Below are 7,268 nucleotides of genomic sequence, written 5' to 3' on the forward strand. Positions count from 1 at the left end.
GTTGTTTTGCGTGGTTTTGTATGGCGGTCGGTGGCTACATTTGTGTATATTTAGTTTGTCCCCACCCAAAAACCCCCAATTTCCCACGCTTGTCCCGTTAGAGTCATTAGCCTTTTTGTGAAACTTGTGTATTTCAGTGTTTATAATACGTATGCGATGTTTTTATATCCGCCATATTGGATAATACGCATGCGATGTTTTTATATCCGCCATATTGGAATTGTCGTTTATAGTCGTTTCCGCTACATTTGTGACGTCATGGGTCAAAGCCGACGGGTAAGATTGGACGCTTCTGTATTTCCATCACTTAGTTTCACAATGATAAGCGTCACCAACCTCCTTGCTTCTCAATTGTACATACATGTTGGCTGTGATCATTGCACAGTCGTGCCGCTGGAACTTTCTTCCGTCTGTGAAGAAGACGCTTTGGAAACTGATGGCAGCCGTGCAGTGTAACATTTAGTCGAGCTGTCTCTGTAGCAATAGAGTTTTCGTCTCCTGTTGCTTCAGGAAATTGAATTAATATCTTGGAGTGTAGTTAGCAGTTAAATCCATTGGGAGTTGATTAGCTATTCAGTTTTTTTCATTAGATACTGCTGGATAACTCCCAGTCGCAAAATACCATTATTTTGTAGTACATACAATGATTTATTTAAAATTTACCCATTCCTATCGACGTTGCTAAACAGTGTAGAGCTCTGCAGCTACTGGCGTTGCTGTTTAATGTTGTTCACAGGATATTCTAACACCGATGCTGTGCTACCTAAGCCGTAGAGAACCGTTGCGTAGCAATTACTTGCGTATTCACCCGAGCACTTGAAATAACGATAAGAATTCGTCGTGTGAGTTATTGAATTAAAAGGGCTCCAGTTTTGATTCATATATTGGATTGTGACACTGTGTTTCGAGTTCAAATAACGAAACATATTAAAGTTATTTACGACTTCCAGAAGCTTTGAACGAGGCGAACGCCCAGCTTCAGAAGCGAGGTGCAATGTATCCTGTAACGTTCCCTGGCAACACTCACACTATTAATAAGCTAAAATTTAGTTGTACTATATACGCTGCTATGAAGCAATTTGTATATACTGTAATCATTTAGAAAAAAATATTATTTAATTTTGTGTAAAGGACATTCGTTATTACTGTAATATTTTTTGTAGTAATATTCTCGATGTATTTATGATTGTAATATTTCTATACTCAATAATGTAATTGCGAAATGTGTCAATATCTGCGATAACAAAAATGTAAAATTCATCCACAGAGGAAAATAATGTTGTAAGATTACAAAGAGATGTTAATGGTCAGCAATAATATAAATAACACCGCATGGTGTGCGTCTTTGTCGTCTTTCTGGAGAGCTGAAAGTGAGAGGAACCTTTGACGTAGCATTTTATGAATGGGTAGACTTCTTTTGTCTGTATCTAGATTTAGCCGCCATTAGAGGAGAAATTACAAACTAATGTAAGTTGAATTATTGTTGTGGTCTAAATACATTATAATTTATCAAAAGTGTGTATTACTAATGTAAATTAGCTTGCCCATGTCATCTATAATATTTCTTTAAAGAATTTTCAGCATTTTTAGCGGTGTTGCTGGGCTGTGCCGCGACCGAACGATTTGCAGCGGCGGCACATTTAAAAAATTGTTCCGCTAAGAAAAATTTAACCAAACCCGTAAATCGGGAGCAGATAAAACATTAGCAGTGAATTAAGAAAATGTTTTTCTTTTACAGCGATCCTGAGACTGACGGAATTTATTACTAGTTTCACATTTGTGCATTCATAGGCGGATAGTTAACGTTGAAATTCAACAATTTTGGTTCTTTCAAATAACTTAAATGTATAGTGGAGTGTGTTTTATCAATGATAATTAAACGTCGGCTTGGCAATATTTAACCATTTTCTGCTAATAGAGACAGTCTTGTGTTCCATAGCTAGCGCCGGGAAAGAACTCAGTAAATATTTAAAAAAACCACTGCATTTAGAAAATGTGTGCCAAGGCCGAATTATGTAAAGGATTTAATTCTCAACTAAATATTCTTAATCAGTTAATACGAATTCACGTAATTTTAAATGTACTTAATTCTGTGTAAATGAATTTTTATTACACGTAAATAAGAGGTTCTATAACAAAGTTCGTACGTACAGAAGGAAAGAAAGGCAAATTAACTAAAAACAAATTTAAAAAAGGGTAACTGATTATTCTTTAATGTAATTTCATTGAAATCCGGGAAAGGTATGAACTACTGACGTATGCGTCTTCTGTTTACTTACCGTACAGAATCAAATGCAGTTTCAATATCGTATAAGGTTATAAATGACTCGATATGTAGCGACGAAGTATTGGAACACTGAAACGTTAGGACGTAGTTTGGTGTGATTTCGCGGTATGTAAAATGGAAAATAAAAAACAGTTCCATTCACATTCCAGTACATTGTTTCAATACGTCATGCAGCTACAAAGGTTACTAGAGAACGTGACTTGTAGGGACAGATCGCTTTGCTAAGGTTTTCACAAACTTAGTTGCTGGAATCGTCTATTCTTTAACTTATTTACTTTCACAACGAGAGCATCGTCACCTATCCGTCACCAAATCTGTTATATTCTACCTTCTGTGATGAAGAAGGCAATATGTAAACACGTTCCAGCTACGTGCAGTCATAATGAGTTGACGTGGCACCATATCAAAAGTATTTTCTCTTTCTGTTACTCAAAGAAATTGAATTAATACCTTTGACCATCGTTAAAAGTTAATTCCGTTGGGAGTTTATAAAGTGTACTGGCGTTTTCTTAATTCAAATGTTGCTGGTTAAATTTCAATCGTAAATATGGTTATTACGTCGTACGCGTTGTTGAATAGTTCACATGGCGCTGAAGAGTGATTCTAGGTTTAGCGTTGAACTTAGGTTGTTGATGACTCTGCCAGAAAGAAGGAAAGGCGCAGCCCAGTGAGAATACACTGACTCAGACAACGGATGTTTGTAAAAACCGTAATCTCCTCAGACACTGCGGAGAGATTTGGGATTTGAACAACCACACTGTCGCATAAATTATTTACTAGTAACTTCATATCACCAGCAAGATGTTCCCTTAAGTACTCACTAATTAAATTACCGATCCTACCTCACGGTGCCATATTGAACGAACGGATGGTAGTAACCATATCCCAGAGTAATGTCTTTTCAAATGCGTAGTTTAAATAACTATACGTGGTGTATATCTGAAACTAGTGTAACGATGCACTGTCTTGCTAATGCTACTGTTTGGTTGTCTACTAGTGATAGCTTTAAATAACTGCTATCGAAACAAAATTATTCATTGCAGAATCAATGTACCACGTAATGAACACACCTTTGGATAGTGTTATTTTAATTCATTTTTAGAATTAGTAAAAGGGAATTAAAATAATGAATTCCTCACCAGTCATAAATGGATAATTATTTTCAAGTAAATCAATGATATTTAATCGATCTGGATGTTACAGATCCTTTGTAACCCTGACAGCTCTTATTATTACAGGAGTTAAATTTAAAGATATGACATCACGGTCTCAAGTTTTTCCTTGCGATACACTTGTGAGACATCAAAATAAGATTTACTCGTGGACACGGTATGGTCGTATCTAAAGTGCTGCCCGTTATCGTTGCAGCAATGTTCCGACGAATCAAGGCGTTTTTCTCCCGGTGTGTGGGAGGGGAGAAAGACGAAGGTCTGCGGCTAGACAAGACTTTTTTGGTCGCTGCTCGAGGTAGTTTTGAGGTGAGCCACGTCACGTTGCATTCCTGAAATCATAATAACCAAAGCACTTAAATTTAGAGCTACTTCATTGTCGATAGGGTGGTCAAAAGGTATAACAGATTGCTACGATTTACTGTAAATGAATCTGCGGTTCGCTATAAACATCCCATGTGACAATTCATTACGAATAATACAGCTAAGACAGGAACCTCTACTGGAGTATTGACTATGACGATTGTGTGTTGGTTTCCGTGCAAGAAAGCAGTACGTTTATGGGAATAGTGAGGTTCAATGTGCTAAAACAGTAAAAATTCAACAAAGAATTAAAATGTAAAAAATGTCTAAAAACTCACTTACACACGCACACACACAAGCACGCGCGACTACACACACACACACACACACACACACACACACACACACACACACAATTACAAAAATTAAATTTAATACCATTTCGATACCTGATGTACTGGCCGACCGCCACGTCACACTCAACAGACAGGCTTCACTGGCTGCAGATATGGAGGGATCATTGTCAGTTTTCGTGACCGTATCTTAAATACAGCCAAGATGAACGTCACTGGCGAATGGATGGATTTCTTCATCATTGGAGGGAAACGGAATTTGCTGGTCACTCAGCAACATACCAAAGCCTTCAACCTCGTCTCCAGAAATACACAAAATTTTTAAAATGTACCATATCTCGACTTCAAGTAAAATAAATGGCTGGTCTCCTCTTAAATTCACTTCTGCCTTCTGATGAAAAGATAACGTGCACAGAAAATATGGCGTACAAGAAAAAAAAAAGACTGAGCACTATGGGACTTACCTGCTGTGGTCATCAGTCGCCTAGAACTTAGAACTATTTAAACCTAAGTTACGTAAGGACATCACACACATCCATGCCCGAGGCAGGATTCGAACCTGCGCCGGCCGGTGTGGCGGTGCGGTCTAGGCGCTTCAGTCTGGAACCGCGTGACCGCTCCGGTCGCAGGTTCGAATCCTGCCTCGGGCATGGTTCTGTGTGATGTCCTTAGATTAGTTAGGTTTAAGTAGTTCTAAGTTCTAGGGGACTGATGACCACAGATTTTAAGTCCCATAGTGCTCAGAGCCATTTTTGATTCGAACCTGCGACCGTAGCGATCGCGCGGTTCCAGACTGTAGCGCCTAGAACCGCACGGCCACTCCGGGCGGCGGCGTATAAGAATATTTACGCCACAGCCATTACAGATTTAACTGTCTTCTCACCAGGCTATTAAGACATTAGTTAGAAATGAGACATTAGTTAGAAATGTAGCCTGTTCAGATAGGAGTCAGGGTAACTTCAGTGTGTGAATGTGATATATATATATGGTCCAACTTGGTGTGAAGATTGGGCAGTCACGCAATCCCAACAGTCGTATGTCTTTCTCACCTGCATGATAATGACACGTTGTCTCGATGGGTTAGCTGCTCACAGGCCTCTTTGGCTGCATGATATGCTTGCTCTTTTCCCCACATCCCACAGGCTCCTGCTTCTCTCCTCCATGTTACTAGCATATTATATCCCCACTTCTGTCATTAGATAAGACGAAGTTGATAGTCTAGCCGAAAGCCGATTTAATGGTTGCAACAACTCTACTGACGGCCATTAAAATTAACAGTGACCAACCTGGAAGTTGTGTCTGGCATTAGTCAAGAATGCCTGGACTATGATGCTGATACGGAGGTGCTTGAGAATGGAAAAGACCCTAATAAATTGTGGAGAATTATGCTGAAATTTCTTGTAAGAGCAGAGTTTCACATAATATGCGTCCAAGACAAGTGACTGGATGAAGACAACATTGCAAACCATCTGGTTACTCTACGAGTTACCTGCTAACTGGGATTAATACTTGATGACCATACGAAATGTATTCCAGAATTTAAGACTTCGAAGCCTAATATTGTCTTCGGTGAAGCCAGAGAATAGTGAAACTGGAACTGTCAGTAAAAATTGTCACAGTCCCACTTAATTTCTTCCCAGAGATAGAACACACCAGAACAGAGACTAAAAAGGTCAATGGCGACGCTATACCTTGAATAATTCCTCTGTAGCCCTTTGTCGTTCCAGGTTAACGGTTCACCGATAGCATACTGGTAGCTATTACAGCCAAACAATGTATACTCACTATCGCTATCTGCAGGCCCAAACATTCGTAATAAGTGCTACACTTCGTAACACCTGTACATATTAAGAAGTATCGCTATATCTGAATTATAAAAGTATTCTTTATGATAAAACTAATATGTTCTTTTCCAACAGGAGCGTCAGTTTACACTTGTCGTGTTCTTTCTCGAGCTGCTGCAGAAACGGCTGCAGGAAGAAGAAGAAGAAGAAATCCGTGCTGCTCCGGTGAGTGTAAATTAGATCTGCATATGGAATAATAGCGTTTGGTTTCAAAGTGTATTTTTCGTTTCCTGTTCACATGAACACTCACTCACGACCGTGATACTAGTTAATGCTCTGCTTCCGGGTATTTTACAGAGTTATTGTTTGTATTTTGTGCACAATTCTTCGAAGATCGTCCCAGGCATGTTCTTCGGGTGCAGCGAGTTTAGCTGTTACGTGCACTCACTGCCTGCACACCTACCAGTCCGGAAACGCCACACGACATGAAGACGGCTCCATCAGCAGTTGAAATATTGTGCACAAAATTGGGATAAAAACAAAGCAAAATTCGCGGAAGTATATCATTAATCAATTGCGCCTAGAAAACCTTAGATATCACGGGATATTAGTTATGTGTCAGAATTACTATTTGCTGAGATGTGGGGACGAGTGACGTTACTTTGGTATTAAAGTGAATCACTGTATGCATCAACGTAAGGATGCGCCTGTGCCCTTTTCTGCCAGGGCTTCATCCTACCTGTTTTTTCGCCTTGATGTTCGTCTCTTCCCTATCTGTGTTTCTCTAGCCTTGTTGTTTTAGACTGGAGATTTTAGTGTGTTTCAGAGTGGCTGGCTCATCCTTGTTTATTCTTGCGATCAGCCAGCCCACGCCATCTGCTGTTTTTTTAATACTTTCTACGGCATTTGTTTCATTTAGTGCACGTTTACCCCCTTTAGCTTGCTTCTTCCGTTTTCTCTTTGAGTTATGTTCCAGTTATTTTTACGACTCTTTTACTTTCCCAGATTCCTTTGCGGAATGGTTTTAATCTGAGACGCTTCTCGGTAAGGAAATGGGGACTGATGATCATGTAGTTTAGTCTCTTTACTGTCCAAATCAACCAAAAAGCCATTAACTGAAGGTTGCGTAATTCGCGATAAATATAACCCTTTGTTACACTCAGACATACTAGCAAATAGCGTAAACTCTGTACTATTACACACGTTGGACATTATAAAACTAAAGACATCTTTTCCAACTGGACCGTCAATTTATACTTGACAAGTTTTTTATGGAGCTACTGCAGAAACGGCTGCAAGAAGAAGAAGAAATCCGTGTTGCTCCGGTGAGTGTAAATTAGTTCAGTATAGAGAATAATGGCATTAGGTTTCA

Source organism: Schistocerca piceifrons, chromosome 5, assembly GCF_021461385.2.
Source record: "Schistocerca piceifrons isolate TAMUIC-IGC-003096 chromosome 5, iqSchPice1.1, whole genome shotgun sequence".
In the NCBI taxonomy this organism is placed as follows: Eukaryota; Metazoa; Arthropoda; class Insecta; order Orthoptera; family Acrididae; genus Schistocerca; species Schistocerca piceifrons.